We start from the raw sequence: 23,165 nt of genomic DNA, 5'->3' as shown, positions 1-23,165 counted from the left end.
GGGAAATCATCTCAGTGTAATAAGAAATACTCAACCAGAAATAAAAGAAAATGCAGCAGATATTAATGGTGGGTTCTTTTATTAGAACCCAGCATTAATAGAAGCTGCTGCAGAACATCTTTGGGAGCAAACCTGTCAATCACTTGAGACACTGCTGACATACACAAACACACACATATACACCAGACATTGCTGAGATACACACACATATAGCCACAGATACATACACATACTGACATATAAATATATACACAGATACATTTATACACACACTGACATATACATACTGTATACCCACAGATACATATATACACTCACTGACACACATACACAGCACTTACAGCTCCCAGGCTTCCCCCTCCTCCTCCTGTAGTCCGGGCTGATCTTCACATAGAAGTATTCAGGACCTTTGGGTCATGTGACCCAAAGGTCCTTCACTCCTCTCCTGTGCCATGCAGGACCTGGCAGGTCCTGCTCCTTTGTTCAGCCCACTCACCCGGCACTACAGTGAGGGGGCTGAACAGTGCAGTGGGGGTCCCTCTTCCTCTCTGGACCCCTGGGGGTACAGTGGTCGGCACCTAGCATGAAGGCAGGGCAGGCTTCCTCGGGCCCCCTTCCTGCAGGGGCCCCATAGCAGTCGCCTTCCCTGCCTTCATGGTAGCTACACTACTGCCACAGCATAAAAGATTTTTGGATTATTTTACCCTGTTTATCTAAGAAAACCTTAGAGACTAATTAGTGGTAAAAATTTTATATGTCACAAATGTCAAAAATAAGTGCAAGCCACCTTGTATTATAATCCATATTTATACTGCAGCCTCAGGCAAGGCACCCTGTCCCTTGTGGCCACGTAACATGAAACATGAATCTGTGAATATCTTCACTATGATGGTTAATCCATCCATTCTACTATATGAATGACTATTTTATCCCAGAAATGTGATTTTCTATCTCAGGCTCTGGTTAAGTTGGTTCTATATATGGCACTGTCTTCCTTCATTATGTTCATTTACTTCAGGTTTTTCCTATAAAATAGACATCAATGCTCTCTTTTGTATACTATTGTATTTGTAAACTCTTCATGATGTAAACAGATCCTATAGCTTTCATTTGTCTTATCTTCCTAGTTACTGTCTAGAATAAATAAAAAAAAATATCATCAGATGACTGAACTTTTCAAAAACTGTTGGGTTCTTTGATCTGAACCCAAACTTCACCAATAGCCCTAGAACCTGTGTATAACATAGTGTAAGAGCCCTAAAAGCACAGTATAAGGCTATGTTCCCACCCGGCCGGGTCACGGAACGGCTAGTCTCTGCTAAGATCTTTATAGCCGTAGTGTTCTGATGCGGGAGCATCAGCGCGCACCCGCATCAGAACTCCCCATAGCTGCTCGCTTCATTGTGTGAACTGACAGGGTTTCCTACATCCACAATTCACTGAATTGCGTCCGCAGACAACTGATATATCAGTTCTTTGCGGCGCGGCATGGGATCCCAGCCGAAGCGTATACGATGTGTATACACTCCGGCTGGGATCCCATAAAGGAATGGGCAATGTTCCATGCTGCATAGAGTACAGCCGTTGTTGCCATACTTTTACGTAGTGTGAACATAGCCTCATTCTTTAACGTCAGGTAAAAGTTTATCTAGATACTTTGATACTGTTAAAAAAAAAGTAAAAAATAAAAACAAAATAATGATTTATACATCATTCAATTTCCTATTTTTTAATGTTCCACCATAATTCTTCTACATTTTAAATCTATGTAAACATATAAAAATAAAGGGATGAATTGTGTAGTTAATTTGGAAACGTTGGGGGAATTTATTAACTTACACCAGATTTATAGTTTTAAAAAGTCTCAAATTTGTCCCTGGATGCACCACATTATAGAGGTGTAGCAATCAGGGCCCACCTGACTCAACCACAGGCCTCAGACATGACAGAAGCCTTGTGTATTTTTTTATTTTAGTTTTTTTTATCGCCATTTATTGCCATTGTCATTTTGGTTAGTTTTTTTTTTAATCGGGTGGTATAATTAATGTAATGGGTTAATAGACAGGGTCATTATGGACGCAGTGATACCAAATATATGTACTTTATTTATAGGGGATCATTTATAAAGGGTGATAGGGAATGTGTATATTAATTAATTTATTTTTATTTATTTTAATTATTCATTTATTTATATATTTATTTAATTATTTATTTATGTATTTATTTTGTGTGTGTTTTTTTTACTTTAAATTTTTCAGGTATATATATAATGCATTACAGCACATGAGCTGTGATGCATTACGTGTTCTGTAATGCATTATATGGTGTATATACCATAGCAACCCAGACGCACCGGGTATCGCGATCGCTCTCGAGGGGCCGGGGGGGGGGAGGAGCACGGTGGGGGAGCTGGATCCGGGGGGGGGGCGTGGGAGGAGACAGAAGGAGAAAGGGGGGCCAGGGGGAGGATCACGCAGTGGCGGTGGGAGGAGGCAACATGTGGCAGCCTCCTCCCGACGCCCGACCATCGGGAGGTAGCAAATCTCCCCATAGATGCTGCGGTCGCATTGACCGTGGCATCTATGGAGTTAACCGCCCAGGGGGGAGCACGGCTCCTCACCGAGCAGCAGCGGCGGAGAAGACAATGTGTGTCAGCCTCCTCCGCCGCCAGATCTCAGCTAGGGACAGCAGGTGGAGGCAGGGAGAGCATGACATCCAGGGATGTCATGAGGCACACTGGCACTGCTTTTCATGACGTCCCTGAACGTCATATTGGGGGAAGGGGTAATATAAAAAAAAATTAATGAATTAAATAAATGACATTTTTCCACAATCTCACTAATAAATCTAGAAATTTCATGAATCTTAAATGGTGCCAATAAAAAAGTAAAAATTGTCCCACAAAAAACAAGCCCTCCCTTGGTTACTAAGGGCAAAAATAGACCAGTCAGTAAGGGATTAATTTGGTTGTAAAAGGTCAAAAACAGATCTCTGAAATCTTTGCAATGATTCAATGAGATACTAACCGCTGAAGATTTGCTACTGTTCCATTTTTTTTTATAATGTAACTGACAGTTCTAGAATTAATTACACACAACATGTTATTATCACTCTACACAAGCTGTAATCTTATGTGACAGTGACTTGAAAGTGGGCAGTACATGCAGCCTTCTGTCCTGATGGCCTTCCATATTATACTCTCAGCAATATTGCAATCTAGAAATATTAATCTCACTCTCAATTATGATTTCAAAAGAACAACATGACCGAAATGAAATCCAAAACGAAATATTAGCACAACGGTTAAAGTGATGTGTAATTTATCTCACTGAATTATAGATATATTCATTGTGCTTCACTAACCTTTTGCTACCACCAGCACTCTGCCTAATGAATATGGGTGCAGACACAGTGGCACCAGCTGCATCCTGCTTGCAACAATTCATTATGATTCATCACACCATGATTCATGTGTTTATTACTGGAAGGCTCTTTTATTGCCAATGTTCTCTAGTAGCAGACTGCCAAAGTAATGTATCTAAAAATGCTGACCAATAAGAGCTGCATATTTAATTTCAAGACATGACATGGTTTTCTGCCTTTATAGAAGACAACGCCCTTGCAGTCATCTCAGTTAGAATGTATACCCAAACATCAGCACCAAGGCCCGGATCTCTATAAAGAAATACTTTCAGTTAGAGACAATTGTCTACAACTCCTGTTGCACATTGTAGCGCTTTCAGGGACATTGATATATTTTGAAATAATGTATTTTATTTATATATAGTTGAATACATTTTTCTGATTTCATAGTGTGAACTATATACACCTTTTCCAGTAAAAGTTCAGAAAAATAGTAAACAATTGGAATAAAATGTAATCAATCCTTCCTTCTATAATATGGCTGATATCACAATGAAATTTGCCATGAAAAATATTCACCAGACCTGACTATAATGATATTAAATATGTACATACTGAGCATATTTCCCCGGCATGCATATGCTACCTGTACATGGTTGTAGCACAGCCAGGTACAAGCATGTTTTAGTTATGTGTAAAAGCATCTAGGAAAGGGCTGCACATTAATAAAAGGGGGGAAAGGATTAGTTTGTAGATTTGTGAATCTTCCGTGGGCATTTTATGGCAAAGAAATAGCATAATCAATAAAGCATCCATTTTATGTAGATCCATACATCCGCTTAAAGAATTGACATGTCAATTCTTTGGGTGGATGGCGGAGGTCTTTAGGGTCTATGCAATGAAGATAATCCATGGACTGGAATCATGGAACTCCCAGCATCATGAGTCGTTATGATTCTGTGAGCGCCAAATTAGTTTACATCTTCACACTGCTGTACTGATACAGCTGCGGGGATGTGTCAGTACAGTAGGATAAAGATTTAAAAATTTGTTCCTGTACACTAAGCTGCCAGAAATTAAGTGGTTATTCTATATTCTTTGCAGCTTCCAGTCTGCTACATTTGCTGGGCTATGCACTCTGCACTCAGCTAAGCTGCTTAGTGTACTGTACAGGAGCTGGAGTTCCTGCCTTTGACAGAAGTCCCTGATTTTGTAGCTAGTTTGGGTGAGCAATTGGGGCACTTCTTAATCAGGATCTGAATCCAAAACAAATCTCTCTCTCTCTCTCTCTCTCTTTATATATATATATATATATATATATATATATATATATATATATATATAATGTGTTGTTTTAGTTTTTAGTTTCATTTGCAGTGAAACATCTCAAGGACATTTACATTTTACTATTGCACGTACTGATCTGCCATCTTCAACTGTGTAAAATTATTTGTTTTTCACAAAATACTAAACTATATAACCCTATACTCTCTGTTTTAAGTGTTTTGTCTCTTAATGAGAACTCTTCTTAGAATGATGCCGACATGTTATCACTAATGATGAGCGAATAGTGAGATATTCGAATATTCGATATTCGTACGAATATCCCGTGAATATTCAAATATTCAAACGAATATTCGATCCCATTTAAGTCTATGGAAATAAGTATTCGATTAGTGAAAAACATCTATTTGACCATTTGGAGGGTAAAACCAGAGGCTGGGGGATTTGAACGTTTATCGAATATGCGCGGGATATTTGTACGAATATCGAATATTCGAATATCTCATTATTCGATCGAATATCTATTCGATCGAACAGTATTCGCTCATCACTAGTTAACACTTTCCATTATTCAGTTGTTGTGTTTTTATACCCCACTGTTGCTTTGTTGAATTCAGGTTTATACCTTTTCTATGTTGAGATAACAGTATGAGAATTGACACAGACATTGGAAAATTACTACCACACTTTGCAACCTTTTATTGTAAGACAACAGATTATAAGAATGAAGAAGAAAAAAAGGTTTCTGATTGACACAATGCTCTCAACTGAAAAGCAGAAATAGAAATACATCCCAATTTAAAAGGTCTGAAAATGAAATTAAGTAGACTCTCATTTAAAAATGTGCACAGACAAATAGGCTTCCAGTCATCTACTATAAACATACTATCATCAAGTTTCTTTCATCAAATGCTCTTTGTTCTCTAGTAGCAAACAGCTGAGGAATATGACCATTTTTTAGCTATTTACTGACCCCCTTACTTACTGCTGTCTTTAAAGTGACACTGTCACCTCCCTTTTGCATTCTGACATCTCTACACAGGTGTAAAGGGTAAATTTAGCAGTTTTCATACCTTATTTCATATCATTCGTCATGGTGCTTGTTCAAGTAAAAAGTGTCCTTTTATCAAATGCAGATTGTATTAAGTGGGCGTGGCCTTGCGGCATTAGCACCACTTAGCCCAGCCCACAACGGCACTATTGGCCCCGCCCCCTCGCCGGCCATTGGAACAGGCTGGCCTAAAGGTCTAGACCCCACCCCCTTCACGTCGGCCAACCAATGGGCGTCAAGGGGGTGGGGCCAATGGTGCAGTTGTGGGCGGGGATAAGTGGCGCTAATGTCACTTAATACAATCTGCAGTTGATAAAAAGACACTTTTTACTTGAACAAACACCATGACGTATGATATGAAATAAGGTACGAAAAACGCTAAATTTACCCTTTACACCTGTGTAGAGATGTCAGAATGCACAAAGGGGGAGACAGTGTCACTTTAAGCTATATCTAAAATAAATAGCTAAAGGATTAAAGATTTTCCTTACTAAATGATTCTATTCAGAATTGTTGATTTTAATTGATTTTAAGGGATTATTCAACAATATTTATAATCTTTCTCAAAATGCAAACAAGAAAATATCAATGTAATGTTTTAAACATTCATACAATGCATTGACCAAAATTTTAGAACTCTATACCTGATCTTTTCTTTTTTTTCTGTTATATTTAGAGTTAGGTTATGAACAGCCGCCATGCTGCTCACCTCCGTCATTCTTAAGGCCCTATTCCACCAACAGATCTGATGACAGAATATCTACCAAAGATTTGAAGCCAAACCCAGGAGTGGATTTGAAAAGAGGAGAAATCCAGTCTTTCCTTTATGACCTGTTCTCTGATTAAAGTCTGTTCCGGGGTTTGGCTTTACATCTTTGGCAGATAATCTGTCGTCAGATCTGTTGGTGGAATAGGGCCTTTAGTGTGAATGTGGGTGGATTCTGTCCTGGCTTAATTGATTGTATTCTGGTTAACGCACATGCATTTTCTGAAGTGAATTCTTGCAGCAACTTAATGGTTAACTCCTTGCCCTGCCGGTCATTGACAGCCCCATACTCCTGTCTAAGTTCTTGTCTGTCTGCCCCAATCACCTCTGAGACCAGGACTTTTAGAACTCAGTCATTCTCTATATGTGATGCCTGCTATAGGATATACAGTACTTAGTGTGCCTATACACACTTCCTACCCTGAGATTTGCTATCCTGATCTATTGGTTTCCTGACCTTGGCTTATGTCTCTGAGTACATGTTTGTCTACTGACTTGGTGTATATTTTTGTTTTCTGATTATTATTTTGTTTGTTCTTTAACTCTGGTTTGCCTCATTGACTTTATTTTTTGCCTAGTAACTTTGTACTAGCATTTTCCTAGTTTGACCCTAGTACAGCTTTGTTACTTAATCTAGTAATAATACTGTCTTACCTAGTACAGACCAGATTTCAGAAACGGATCATCTAGTTCCCCCATGCAAGCTGTAAAAAATATGTGCAAAATGTCAATATACAATTTAGTAGAAAAGTAAACAATACCGGTAAAAAGAAACAAAGTTTAACTATACGGTTAATAAAGTCTATTTAGACAGACAGAGGTACAACAGATTATTTAACATACCTACAAAAAAGGAGATAAACTTAAACAGGTAAAAAAAGTGGCTATAAAAATGGTGGAAATCTTAAGTATAAAATGTGCATAAAATATTGTAGTCACAATAAACATTAACTTTACCTTCTTATAAGGGTACAGTATGACACATATTCTTATTTAGAAAGTCGGCAAATACAGCTCCAGGAGTGCATGTTCACACTGCCAGGAGAGGAACAGATCAACAAGCCCAAGCGGCGTATTGTACGTGAGATGAGTAAACCGAACTTGCTTGAACGAGATTCATTACAAACTTTCCAAAAATATTGATTTGGGAGTGAACTATATTTTTTCAAAAGTTTGCACTAAAGTTCATCCAAAATGGTGGCCACACATAGTACAATTACAGCACAGTGTGGGTACAAGGAATTATCAATAATCCTGGCAAGGGGCTGCAAGGAACCCCCTCCGCACAATGTCAATTTTTTCCTTTACTATATAAATATTGGAGTTAGTTAGCTTCTGAAAACATACACTATTTAAACTAGCTAGAGACAGATAGGTGGAGGCAGAATAATAGAGGGTTATGAAAGGTTGATTAGTTATCAAGGACAGATAGAGGATAGTGTGAGGGTAATAGTGTAAGCTGAGTAGCTGTAAAATGGTTTCTTTCCTGTTGCTTTTTGTGTCAGTAAATACTGTCTACAATGTCCACGTTTTTAGAACAGGCCATCTGACAGGTCACTTACTGGGTTAACTTCACCTGGGAGAGCCATGGAGGGGTGGATCATTGGCATACAATGATGTCCTTAGTGTTGGTGGGGTGCAGTATAAATCAGCCAAGAGGGAGACTAGGCATTATCATTAAACAATGACTTTACTGGAACTGTGAAGTACCAGTATGGTACAGTATGGTAAATGGTTACCAGACAGAGATGGGTAAAGAGCAGATTTCCTTCTCATATACAACACATATACTTCCTATGCAATATACAAGAGCATAGCAGCATAGGTGACTATTCAAAAATAGTGAAATAAGCAAAAAATATCACTATAAATAGAAACATAAGTTATAAAGTGCCCCAGGTTCAAGGTTAAGCATATAGTCCAGGAGGTTGTGGCAAACTCCCATTTTTGTGATCCCCGAGATAGCCATATGCTCTCATTTTATCAAGTTCATGGACCACGGCTTCTCTCCGTATACTGTTTTCCCAGTTTCAGTCTTTGCACTGCTCACTCTTGCTTTTTCTGAACCAGCTCCTATACTTCTGAGGTGGACTGGAGACAGTAGGTTCTGCCACAGAAGGGGACCCCTGTGGGACAGCTGCATGCTCAGTATGGCTTGATGGCCTCTCTGGGACTGCTGCACGCCCAGTATGGCTTGATAACCTAAGTGGGACATCTGCACTCTCTAGGAAAGCTGCACACTTAGTATAGCTTGACGGCCTCTCTGCAACTTTTAGACTTCAGTTCAATTGCAAGCAGAAATGCTTGAAACTGCTGCTTCACCCATAGAAAGTAATAAGACATTTAAAAAAAAAAATACTTTTTGCTGCGAAAGAACGCATGTTTTGTATGCGGTTTACACTGAAAAAGAGCCCAACAGTCCCACTAGTTTAGCTGCCATAGTTTAGCTGTTACAGTGTTGTTCATTTAAGGTTCAGTCTTGATGAACCAGAATTTTATGGCAAAATATGGCGAACCTGACAAACCAAACTTTTGAAAAATTTGCTCACCTTTAATTGTGAGCTGTTTGTTTACAGATTACTTGCTGACACATTAGGAATGGAGGTGGAGAACCAGAATTAAATTCTTTAAAAGCATGGCACTGTTTTGAAGGAGGGTCCGAGAAAAGAGGTTGGCATAAACAAGAAAGAGAAAGGGTAAGTGTGCAAAGTCGTGGTCCAGTATTTAGACAGTAGCATTAACCCCTTGCCGAAATATGACGCTCCGGGAACATCATGGGAAGTAGGTAGTTCCCGCAAAATGATGTTCCTGGAATGTCATTCTCTCCCTGCCTCCCCCCTCTGTCCCTAGCAGCAATCGGGCAATCTCCTCCTGCTGCCTCTGCCCGGAGGGGAGATGCTCCCCCCCAGGCAGATAACCCCATAGGCACCGCGATCAGGGCGACCGCCATGTCTATGGAGCAGCTGGAGGGAGATCCGCTCCCTCCGACCCCCCCCGGAACCGAGCAAGTGTTCGCGCGGCTCTGGGGAGGGGGGATTACCATAGCAACCCAGATGCTGCTTCCTGCGTCTGGGCTGCTATGGATGACAGTGATCAGGCTCATATGGATGAGCTGTCAGATTCTAAAAGCTCATTCATTCTCTATAATACATTACAGCACTGATCATGTGCTGTCATGTATTATAGAGGTACCTGCAAAGTGAAAGTAAAAAACACACATAAATACATACATACATACATACATACATATATACATACATACACAAATAAATAAATATACAAATAAATAAATAAAATAAGAAATAAATTAATAAATTAAATAAATATAAATAAATAAACATTTCCCATCCCCCTTTATAAATGATCCCTTATAAATGAGATACATATATTTGGTATCACCGCATCCGTAATGACCCCATATATTAACCAGTTACATTAATTATCTTACCCGTCTAACGCTGGAATTTTTTTTTTTTTATAAAAAATGAATCAAAATTAAAAATTTTTGTTAATCCCATCCCCTAAAAAATATAGATAAAAGCTATCAAAACATCACATGTACCCAAAAGGTGTACCACTAAAAACGTCAGCAAATAAAAAGTCCTCACATAACTCCATTGGCGAAAAAATAAAAATATTGCTGTTCTTACACTATGCAAGACACAGTTTTTATAGTATTAGGCTATGTTCACACAACGTCAAAAATATTAAAAAGGCGTCCGATTTTCATATTTAAAATAACGTCCGTTTTTGCCTAGATTTAACTGACTGCAATGCAATGCATTAAAGTCAATGGGAAGACAGACATCCAATGCACACAGCGTATTGAATAACAGACGTTTTTGCCGCGGGCGTCAAAATAATGAACATGATCATTATTTTTGGGCATCTTTTGAAAACAACTGAAGTTTTTTATTTGTAGTTCACACACAGTTTTCCTTTTGTCACCGTTCTGTCTCCGTTTTTACTATTAAATTCAATGGACTTTTCAATTAAGCCACATCCAAAGTCCAAATAGTAACTAAAACTAGAATAATGTGCCAACAGTTGTCATTGCACTAAGGGGAGGTCAGGCTGCTAAATTACATCCGTTATTTTAGCCTCAAAATGACAGACGTCATTTTAAACGGAGATGAAAAGACGTTATGTGAACATAGCCTTAATGCCATAAACTATAACAAAAGCTATATAAAATGGATATCGCTGTAATCGTACCGACCTGACGAATAAAGATAACATGTCATATGTGATGTATAGTAAACGGCGTACAAATAAATTGATGGAAAACAGCTGCTGAATTGTAAAAGCAAAATATTTTCCGCTACTACTCCGTATATGCTTTACTTGCAATACATATGATACGACATACGATAACAAACAGTTAACACCTCAAGGACAAGTTCACACACTCAAGTTTTTTGGAATAGAAAAAATATGTCAAAACGTCATAGGAGGCAACACACAACGTACTTTATTAAACCGGGAGGCATTCTAGATTTTGAAATTACAAACCAGAATGCCAAATGGAATGAATTATATATTGGATTTATTATACATTTATTAATTCATTTTCAATATATATTTTTTTCCCCTCCGTTTATAGTTGTGTTATGATTATATATTTAATTGTTTACCCTCCTCTTCACAAGTAATACTATATTTATTCATTTTGTGAGATCATTACAGTATACTTTGTAGTTTCTGGGACATAATTCTCTATAATGATACATGATGGGAGTGAAGCACAACTATTGGAATAACATAGCATTACACATTAAAGTGTGCTCTCTGCATCATGTTTTTTTGGATCTTGTTTTTTAATTTTCTCATGAGTTCTGTTTTATATGTATGTTTTTGGAATTTATCTTCATTTTTCTCTCTTTATTTTCCTTCTCTGTATGTGTGCAATTTCTCCGCCCTCCTCAGTTGAAGGTTGGTTTACCCTGTGTCATGTGATGTAATTGTTTGCAGGTGAAGGTGTGTAATTCCTCATGCTTATAAGTCAGTCTGTACACAACTTTGTTATATGCTGTGATCAAGGCTCAGAGTGGGCTGAAACGCATCTAGCATTTTTCTACGTTTTTTGTATGTAACGATTTTATGGAATTAACACAATAAATACTGGATTTTATTGGACTGCTGGAATACAGCTTTTATCCAAGCTGCTAAATTGTGTTTTTTATTCATACCAACTAAAAAATTGAATAAAAAATTATTAGGGTGTCACATGACAGGTTATCACGCTTGGGGTTATTTACGCTAGAAAAAAGACGTCTTAGGGGCGATCTGATCACAATGTACAAATATATGAATGGACAGTACAGAGGTCTTTGTAGTGGTCTTTTTACTCCTAGGTCTGTAACCATGACAAGGGGGCATCCTCTACGTCTAGAGGAAAGAAGATTTCATCATCAGCATCGACGCGGGTTCTTTACTGTACGAGCGGTAAGACTGTGGAACTCTCTGCCACATGAGGTTGTCATGGCCGATTCATTAAATAAGTTCAAGGGAGGCCTGGATGATTTTCTTGAACAATATAATATTACAAGTTATGGGCATTAGATTTCTGGTGATACGTTGGTCCGAGGATTGTTCTGGTTGCCATTGCAGTCGGGGGGGGGGGGGGGGTTTATCCCTGTGGTGGGGCGGTTGTCTTCTGCCCCATGGGGGTTTTTCGCCTTCCTGGATCAACACAGTAGGATTCACCTAGGTTGAACCTGATGGACTCTTGTCTTCCTTCAACCTTGTTTACTATGCTATGTCCCCTCGAATGGTACCGATGGAAACGTTTACTTGTTCCAGTTAAAAGTGATCTTTTATCATCTGCGGATTGTGCCACCTGGGCGGGGCATCTACTCCGTAGTGCCACTTAGCCCTGCCCACAATGGTGCCATAGGCCCCGCCCCTCTGTAATGTCATAGCCGGTTAGGTACCTCCCATAAAAGGCCATTGGATAGGGCTGGCCTAAAGATCTGGGCCCCACCCCTCTAGGTCGGCCTATACCAATAGCTGTCAAGGGGACAGGGCCCATGCGCCGATGACGTCATTGAGGGGGCGGGGCCTACAGTGCAATGTGGGCAGGAATAAGTGGCACTGCAGCTGTGAAGCCCCACCCAGGTAGCATCAGATGATAAAAAATCACTTTTTACTGGAACAAGCACCATGACATATGATATAAAATAACATATAAAAACTGCAAAATCTACCATTTACACCTTTGCAGAGAAGTCATAATGCAAAAAGGGGGTGACTGTGTCACTTTAACTACAGTATACCATCTTGTCCGATAACACAGCAAGAGACACATCTCTTGTTTTGCAAGATAACCTATACTATAACACAAGGCTAACAATATATATAAAATAGACTTTGTTTATTTGTTCAATTTCTTAGTGATTTATTTCGTGGAAAACGCCATCAATGCATGGTGTTATAATCCGCATAAATGTGCTGACTATTTAAAGCAAAAACGTTCCGATTACAATTTAAATAAAATGATTACAAAGCCTGGTTCTGCTATTAGCAATTCCTAATTTTTAATTAGACCTTATTGCCAGTAGCATTTGTATTTAATAAGTACCATAATGCCACCTAAATAAAAATGGTAATTATGTATGTGCTAACCACTGGCTATGCAAAAGTTACTTGTTCCATAACTACAAACAGGAGTGAAAGGTTACGATGTAGTTATTTTGCCTGTGGGAAATATCATTTGATTTAGCTTATTTTTTATGCACATTACTTATAGAGACTAGTTCCCATATGGAAGTTATCTGTTACATAATGCAGCATGCCATCCTATACTTACAACAGAAATCTTAAAACCTGGCAATAATGGCAACCTCATATGTGCCAGAATACCATTGTACCAGTTAATTTTCTTGTCTGATAATGGTTTGTCAACTGGTTGACTGTTTTGTGAGTTTTTTCAGATAATTTAGCAATTTTGTGTTCGGTTGTCAGAATTTCTATGCTGTTGCATGCCAGATCAGATGGATATTGTATGTGTGAAGGAGGCCATGCACACCATTTTACACACTGTAAAATTAATTTAACCCCCCCCCCCCCCTGTAAAATAGATTGAAAAAGAGGCAGTGTGTTCTTTTACGCCGTGTTCACACACTGTGTTTGTTATTAGAACAACGGATGCTGTTTCAGCTTGCAATTAAATGATGTTCACCTGGCTGATACTGCTGTATCGGCCGGGTAAACATGTAAGACAGCAGCTGTTGTCTTAAATGTTAATCCAGTCGATGAACATGGCCTCAAAATTAATGAAAAACACCTGTCACTGCACAGATTACATAAAACATAAAAAAAAAATTATTCTAATGATGGAATTTATCAATGGATTTTGTGTAGGTTTTGGCAAAAAAAAAAAAAAAATGCAACTTTGCCACCCCCCTTACCCCAGACTGGTCAGGACTCAGAGTAAGTTTTATTTTTAATAGTACCAGGATCTTTGTTGAAAAAGAAATATGTGAATCATCCAGATAAGATGATGGAAACTTCCATAGAGTAATTCTTCTTACCTGCATTAACTCGACATTTCAACTTTAACTGAGGAATAGACATGTTACCCTATCATGTATCTTACATACAAACAACTAATTAATGGAAATTATTATATAATGTCAATTATAGGTCTGCTGGATAAAGAAATCACCAAGCGTCATATAAACCTATACAGCCCATCAACTGTGCTAGTTGAGACTTTGGTGCCTAAATGTGAATCCAAGGCCAAATTAAACTTCAGTTCAGAAATATTGGATTTTAGAAATGTTTATGGATGCATAGTTTCAATGTAAGGAAAATTTCTCAGGGTGGATGTACATCCCAATATACAGATACTGTACTTAAGATAAGCCATAGAGTCAATGCTATTTGGTACTATAATGAATATAAACTGAGTTTGAATGATGGCTAAAATTTACGTCTACTTCCTTATGCTTGGTATGAAGCTTCTGTATTTAATAGCATCAATATCTGTACCAGAATAGAATGTTTGTGCATTTCATTTATTTTAGATGCGAAGATAGACTGTAAAGATGGGTTTTGTTTGCTTTTAGTTTCTGGCTTTTGAAGGTAGATTATATGTTGTGCTTTTTTGAGCACATTGTTTCTTTTGAAATGCTCCTAGCACTGATAAAAAAAAGAATTACAGAATAGAAAAACTCAGAATGCGAAAACTCACTGCAAGTGATGAGCTATATCAGTTACATTAAATCATATGTATGCAGGTATAAATATGCACATAGAGCACATTTTGATTAAATGGTGTGCTCATTTCTGTGACATAATGGCCTTATCTATATCATAAAAATGAAAGTCTGTCTGTCTGTCTGTCTATCTGTCTGTCTGTCCCAAATAGACTTCCAAACGCCTGAACCGTTTGACCCCAAATTTGGCACACAGATACATTGGGTGCCTGGGAAGGTTTTAACGAAGGTCCCATCCCCGCCAGATGTACAGGAGGGGAGGGGGAGGGGGAAGAGTGGCGCCCCATAGAGATGAATTGGAAAATCTCCACACTGCACACACAGGTGATATAATTAGCTGCAGCTTTGCCCACAGAAAACGGCAGTTGAGAGCCTTAGCAACCAATGGGATTACTACTTTCATTTTCACAGGGAGTTGTGGTTGCTAGGGAAGCTGCCTCACAACATCCACAGAAAAAACTGGTAGACCCCCTACTCCATCTATACAGTACATGTATACAGGGCCCCCTACTCCATCTATAAAGGTATACAGGGCAGTATTACCAACTGCTGCTGCCCTAAGCGCTAAACCTGAGGACACCCCATCCTCACTCACCAATTAGCATCAGGACTGGTAGGTAATAGCTCCAGACGTCACATTTAACACTGCCACACCAGACCTGACCAATACCGCCACACTGTGACTGGATAACACTGCCACACCAGACCGGACCAATACCGCCATACTGTGACTGGATAACACCGCCATACCAGACCTGACCAATACCGCCATACTGTGACTGGATAACACTGCCACACCAGACCGGACCAATACCGCCATACTGTGACTGGATAACACCGCCATACCAGACCTGACCAATACCGCCACACTGTGACTGGATAACAACTCAATACCAGACCTGACCAATACCCCCATACTGTGACTGGATAACACTGCCACACCAGGCCGGACCAATACCGCCATACTGTGACTGGATAACACTGCCATACCAGACCTGACCAATATCGCCATACTGTGACTGGATAACACTGCCACACCAGACCAGACCAATACCGCCATACTGTGACTGGATAACACCGCCATACCAGACCTGACCAATACTGCCATACTGTGACTGGATAACAACTCCATACCAGACCTGACCAATACCGCCATACTGTGACTGGATAACCCCACTATACCAGACCTGACCAATACCGCCATACTGTGACTGGATAACACTGCCACACCAGACCTGACCAATACTGCCATACTGTGACTGGATAACATTGTCATATGAGACCTGACCAATACTGCCATACTGTGACTGGATAACACCACCACACCAGACCTGACAAATACCACCATACTGTGACTGGATAACACTGCCATACCAGACCTGACCAATACTGCCATACTGTGACTGGATAACACTGTCATACCATACCAAATAAGACCGCCACACCAGACCTGACCAATACCGCCACATTGTGACTGGATAACACTGCCATACCACACCTGACCAATACGGCCACACTGTGAAAATGTACCCGGCGCTGCCCGGGTATAATGTGTCAGTGTATACCTGTAGTATAGAGTTGGTGGAGGTCTTGTTATTTATATAACTGATGTATCTTAGTTCAGCTTCAGCCCACATATATTATAAAGAGATACCAAGTATTTTTTTTTTAAAGGAAAAGTCTGTAGTCGGACATTTTTTCAAAAGAGTCGGGGAGGAGGTTGCTGAACATAACAACATGCACCCGCCTCAAGCGCAGGGGTCCGCTATCCCCTGCTCCAGTTCCTGGTCCCCTGGCAGCTTTCTGGTCTGAGCGGGGACCTGGGTTGTGACATGACAGCCCCACTCAGCCAGTCAGCAGCTGAGGTGGGACCCTACTACATTTTGAATCTGTGATTAAACCTCAGTACAGTTTGCATAGGTTTGAGCAAGCAGCCATGTATACTTAGTAACCCCCATTAAAATCAACTGCCCTAATGCATTTGGGAGAACTTTAACCCAAGCGATACTAACATTACTAGACATTAACCACCATAAAAGATCAACACACCTACAATGGAGCTTCCTTAACCATAGATTAACCAAGTGACCCCATGCCCAAACCAACTAAACCTGCCACAGATGTGACACCTGAGGGTCTGAGCACATGGGCACCACTTTATCATTACATTACCCTCCCAAAGATCCAGAACCCAAATAACCACCTCATGCCCACCCCACCATTCTGCACCCCCTTGTCCATTTTATTCTGCACCTTGTTTAGGTGATCTATGAACTATGTCTCTAAACTACCCTGACCACAATGTCTGAGCACAACACCATCAAACCCGGAGAAGTGGACAATAAGCTCAATTTTTGCATAGACCACATCCATTTTTTTGGATAGACCACATAGACCCCATCCATTCATCCATTTTCAGCCAAAATTCTGGCGGATACACATTAGTAAATCTGGACCAATATGCACAAATACAACTGAATGCAGAAGGCTGATCAGTGTTGACTTTAGTGCTTAGTACAATGCTGAAGTTGGTCTAATACAAAGATAAAAAGGATCACAAAATAGTAAAACATAACATTAAGTTGACATTCGTATGTTGTCACTTTATACTTTAGCTTTTTATTAAAGAGTCTAAACTTGCTCAGAATCTTTATGAAGGAAAAATGATTCCTGGGTTTTATAAGACACTGGTTACATCCTCATTGTACTTTCTTTGGCAGAAATGTAGAGGTTGCAAAGGTTTACATATTTTACTCCTAGAAGCATAGTCATTAAATGGGGAGAGGCAAGAGTGATAGCAATGGAGGCTGAGTGACAGCATCAAACATCTCGCCTAAGTAACAACTCTAGAGTAGAATAATCCCCCTTTTGGGGCAAGCCCAGTTTTTATGGCAGAAATGTCAATGTGTCACATACTAATTAAAAAGAAAAAAGTTGACAAAGCAGTTAACTGAATCAACCACTTCATGATAACATGGTAATCAATGGTGAAAAGGGTTAGAAGTTAAATGTTGAATATAAACTGTTCATTTTGTAATGTTATGAAATTACATACTTTGCACATTGATTTCAGACTGTGGCATTATTTATTCTTCACAGGGGCTGGGACAATTATTTTCTGGAAGGATTATGTATGTCATAAATCCTTCTTACTGAGAAATGAATCATTTCAAAGATCCATTTCAAAGGTAAATGTTTTGACTTAATTAGGTCCCAGCTAGATAAGATGCCCTGCTGAATTGTATTTATGTAAGGAATTTTCTATTAACAATGGGGAAGGTGGTGCGGCAAGTGAAAGAAGATATGAAAAAGATATCTACAGAAACATCATCCACCCCATGCCCAACACACCTTTATTTAAAATAGAGCTATGCCAGATTGTTGTATGAGAGATCCGTTTTATATCAACATACTCCTATCACTGCACAGTTAATTAACATCACTGAAGCCTATGCCTGAAGCTAAAGGGAAGTTAATTTACATGCACAGGATGGCATGGGGACTAAAACTGTGCTCGTGCCATCCACAGTGGGTCCCGGCAGTCAGTGAGAGCCAGGCTATCACTGCAACTGTCAGGGCTTAAGCCGCACTTCATTTGATACAATTAACCCTACAAATACTGAGGTCAGTGCAGCCATAACACCTAGCAAGGTTAAAGTGGTAGTGCAGTGTTCAACATTTACTAAATAACACACATTACAAAGTTATACTTTGTAATGTGTGTTATTTAAGTGAATGGCCCCCTTCCCCATGTTCCCCCCACCCTGGAAGTAACTATGCTCAGCCAATTGTGGCTGAGCAGCTGCTAACCCACTGGAGGGGGGGCGGCATGAGGGAGGGCTGGAGCGGTACGGCAGACCTCTTGAAGATGACGTGTTCGACCCATGATGGCGGCCGGGATCGACAGTGATTCGGTGAGTATAATGCACCACACTTCCGGGGTGGGGGGGAACACGGAGAATTGGGCCATTCACTTAAATAACACACATTACAAAGTTGTATAACTTTGTAATGTGTGTTATTTAGTGAATAAATGTTGAACACCGCACTACCCCTTTAACAGAGGGAGAAATCTCCTACAGAAAAAAAAAAATAATAATATATATATATATATATATATATATATATATACATACATATGTATATATATTTCATTGTGGGGGTTGTGTTTACGCCCTTTGCCCTATGATAAAACTGATGTTATCTATGTTGCTCAAGGTAGTACGATTACAACGATAGGCAACTGATAAAACTTTTCTTTTATATGACTGCTTGAAAGAAACCTTTAAAAAAAAGTGTTTAAAACTGCTCTATTACCATCCTTAGGCCGGGTTCACACTACGTATAACATCGGCCGTTCTGTGACCCGGCGGGGTCACAGAAGGGCCGGTGATACTGAAGTTCATCCCCACCGGTACTGCAGTATGATCTTTATTTCTGAAATTGCAACAACGGCCGTGATTTATACAAAACATTCATTGTGTGAACATAGACTTATACCGCTTTTATTTATTTTTTTAGTTTATCTAGCTATTTAATATGTCTTTTTTGTGCCATGATCTGTACTTTCTATCTTGCTTGCATATATGCAACTTTTTAAACACTTTTATTACAATTTTTTTTAACTGTAGATTGATAACTGTAGATATGATAACTGTACTGATCTCTCATAAAAAACAATGCAGTGGACATGTACTGAGATCAGTGCTTGATTACTAAGGGCTGATGATCACATCACTCACAATGACAGTTAGGGGTGGGGGCTATTTGATTATCCCCTTGCCTATGCCATCTGTAGTTGTCATAGGCAACGGGATATAAAGAAGAGCAGGAATTTTATTTTTTTTTACAATTTGGCTTTCTGTCCATGCTAAGGTAGAGGAAAGAATGTTTCTTTGTATTTTTTCCACTTTGCAGAGAGGTTATATTGTGTTTGGAATGTATAGTTGAGAGCCCATGATAGTGGCGTAATACTGCAATTTGGGCATGTTAGATGCACCCAGACATGCTTCCCCTGCTGTCCCAGTTACATTCCAGAGGTGTTTGCATCAATGTCTGAGGTGTCATTGTGGACTTGGTGACCTCCAAGTCGTCAAATTTAGTTTTCCAAAAAACGAGCATGCATCTCCCGTTGACTTCGGCATTGACTTGGATTTGTAATTTGGACGAATTGTCGAGCACTACGGTGTATTTAAATCAAATTTCAAGCTTTTGAATATTTTACTACTCGCTCATCTCTAATAAAGATTCATTTGATAAAGTTCAGCCTCTTCAGACAAGACAGGCTTTTACTCGTGCGTTTCCCAATGGCCTCTGCCGCACTAAACACACTCTCAGATGGCACACTGCTTGCTAGGCAGAATCTGAGTGAACTCGCCAGCTGCGACCAGATGTTGACCTTTTCTGCCCATTTTTTTTTTTTTTTTTACCTTGCTCAGGTGTATTAAGTCTACAGATACATTTGATGTCTACACCAGGGAATTTTTGGTCTATATACCAAGCAAAGAAGAATGGATCAGACAGTCAAATTGGTTTTCACTCTTTTTACCTTTTAAATGATTAGCTTTCCCTCCCTTGTTATTACTTATGCTGTCACACTGTCACACTGAATAAAACTGTTCAGTTGAAATTATAATAATTGCCATGTACATGCTGATTATCAATGGTTTACACTAATATTAGGGTGGATATCCATTCTGAATACTGTATAAAATGCAATGCCTAATGAGCAGGTGAATGCACAGTGAGTAAGCTCTTTGCAAAAAAAAACACTTTATTATTTCCCAAACTGTAATTCCCCAATAACAACATGGGTATATATATATATATATATATATATATATATATATATATATATATATATATATCAGTTTACGTCTCTTAGGCTGAATTCACACATCATAAAATGAAAACAAAAGATTAAATACATTGTTTCATATAGTTCTTTTTTAAGGCTATGTTCACATGTTTTTTCAGCTCTGTTTAAAATGAAGTCTGCCATTTTGAGTCTAAAATAACGGACATCATTTAGCTGTCTGGCCTCCCCTTACTGCAATGAAGGGTGTTTGTACATTATTCTAGTTCAGGTGAACTAATTGGCCTTTGGGTGTGCCTTAATTTAAAAGTCCATTGAATTTAATAGTAAAAACGGAGAAAGAATGGTGACAAAAGAAAAACTGTGTGTGAACAACTAATAAGAAACATCCACCGTTTGCAAAAGACGTCTGAAAACAATGATCATGATCATTATTTTTACGTCCGCAGGAAAAACCTCTGTTATTCTATACATTGTGTGCATTGGACGTCCGTCTTCCCGTTGACTTCAATGCATTGCCATTGCAGTCAGTTAAATCACAGCAAAAACTGACATTTTTTTAAATATCAAAATCAAATGCCTTTTCTTTATTTTTGACGTTGTGTGAACATAGCCTAAGTCTGTCGAAACAATATGGTCATTTCTTCTTCAATTTTATTGGTATAACTTTGTAATATAACAATATTATTATTATTATTATTATGATGTAGCTGGCTCATCTTCAGCTGCGCAGCATTTTAATTTGAGCTGGCTGAGGGGACCTGAAGTAAGTATGGTGGCCTGAGTGTAGGGAGGGTGCAGACAGTATGACAGACCTGCCTCTATGACCCTGTCAGTGCAAAATAAAGATTAAAGTTTTTTTTAATAAGAACACTTAATCACAGAGCAGCGCTAAAGGTAACTTTGGGCAATGTTCCTGTGATAGCAACTGTTTCTATTTATTTTTTTTATTAATTAATTATTAATTAATTGAAAAATATTTTGGTCAGAATGTTTAGCCAAAGCAGGAGTACATCAAGTGGAGCTTGTGTTAACTGGCAAATGATTAGACGAATTTAGTCAGCCGTGCCATGCACCTGTTTTGTTTTTTTATTATACCTAATAATTTTACAAATGATCAGTCAAGGACTGATCACAGCTCAGCTTTCATTTTTCAAATTGCTCTAGTAAAATGAGACCTGAGCTGTGATCTGTTGTTATAGGCAATTCACAGTTTCTGCTCTCTGATAGATTGATAATTCTGAGTCATTTTATCTGGTCAGCAGATCACTAGTTGTTTATAGGTGTCTTTACATTACAGTCTATTTCTTCTTCCAGTGACGCTCGCTCTGTCTAATTAATTCACAGCAATAAATTGCAGGCCTTAGTTATTAGAAAGCGATCACACTGTAGATCCCCATTCTGTGCAGAAAAAAAAAATAGTATGGATGACTATCAGTGCTACAGCAGTACTGTATCCCCTTCATTCTCACAATCAGATGTAGAGTTAGGGTCCCACCAATAATAAGGTAAGCCCCAAAGTAATGGCATATCCTAGAAATATGCCATAACTGTAAAAAATAGGAATATGCATTTAACAAAGCAAATGATAATAGTGTCCATATGTGATTTCATACTTGTGTTACAGGAAACAAAAACAAATAATAATAATAATAATAATAATAATAATAATAATAATGGAACTTAATGTAATAAGCATCAGCAGAGTCCACTGATTTCTATTGATTACAATGGAATCCACCAGGTTTCTGTTATTTTGTGACAGAATTTGCAATGGAGCTTAAGTAATCTTCCAAAACAAATGTGAATATAATGTAAGATTGATTCTATGTGCATTCTTTGATATACATGAATATACAAATACATATAATTCATCAAATTTATAAAGAGCATGGAATTCAATATTTTGTATCGAACCTTATGAAAGAAGACATGCTTTATTTCTTTACAGTCTTCTTGTTATTTGAAATGAAAGATTCTCATGAGCATGAACTACAGCAATTTAATTGTGCAGTGCAGGACTTTCCCAGATGAAAACCATTAGATTACAACATGATCACAGCTTCCTCTCCATAATAGGAAATAATGTTATCTGAATGCCAACATAATGTTTCTCTTTTCAGCTATATTAATTTGTATTATGATGAAAGAAATGCATATACTTTCAAGTAAACTCTAACTGGATTCTTGCAAACCTGACTAGCTTGAATTATAACTATTTTGATCAGTGCTTCTTGCAGAGAAATATAAAGACATTGCAATGTGTGATTATGTTAAAAATGCCTGGGATAAAGTATTGCCCAAAATGCAGTGAAGCAAAAGTTCTCTGCTTTTTCAATTTATAGTCTAATAAAATTGCTTGCACATGATGGCAATTAATTGAAATTACAACGTATAGCTACTAATAGCAGCTACAAGGCTACCAAGAGTGCCCATTACTAGAGTCGAGCATTTTTTAATTCTAGAATACTCGACTCAAGTAACGAGCCCCATTAAAAACAATGGGAGACTTGAGTATTTAAGCAGGAGCCCCCAGGTCTTCTATCAGCGGCTGATGCCGAAACACATTATTGTCTGTGTCTCCTTTTCTATGGAGACCTAACCATTCGGATTAGAAGAGGATCTCACCGCTGATCCAGAAGGACTGAAGCTGACAGGTACACTTTC

The 23,165-nt window shown here is 38.7% G+C and overlaps 1 protein-coding gene across 6 annotated transcripts in view; it reads right to left on the bottom strand.

Moving 5' to 3' along the window:
• Positions 1-23,165, bottom strand: part of LOC138783491 (poly(rC)-binding protein 3-like) — a 531,869-nt gene that overhangs the window by 405,266 nt on the left and 103,438 nt on the right. For 4 of the 6 annotated variants that reach the window (XM_069958249.1, XM_069958250.1, XM_069958259.1 and 1 more), the window contains exon 2: positions 7,119-7,168. The exons of 1 other annotated variant lie outside the window; for it this stretch is intronic. The gene's annotated coding sequence lies outside the window, so the exon portion shown is untranslated. Of the gene's footprint in view, positions 1-7,118; positions 7,169-13,996; positions 14,072-23,165 lie in introns of those variants that run through there. One more of the 6 variants, XM_069958252.1, reaches the window with a different exon arrangement.

The sequence above is a fragment of the Dendropsophus ebraccatus genome, chromosome 2 (genome assembly GCF_027789765.1).
Source record: "Dendropsophus ebraccatus isolate aDenEbr1 chromosome 2, aDenEbr1.pat, whole genome shotgun sequence".
Classification (NCBI taxonomy): domain Eukaryota; kingdom Metazoa; phylum Chordata; class Amphibia; order Anura; family Hylidae; genus Dendropsophus; species Dendropsophus ebraccatus.
Note: the sequence above shows the minus strand (reverse complement) of the source record. Positions and strands in the feature narration are given on the sequence as shown.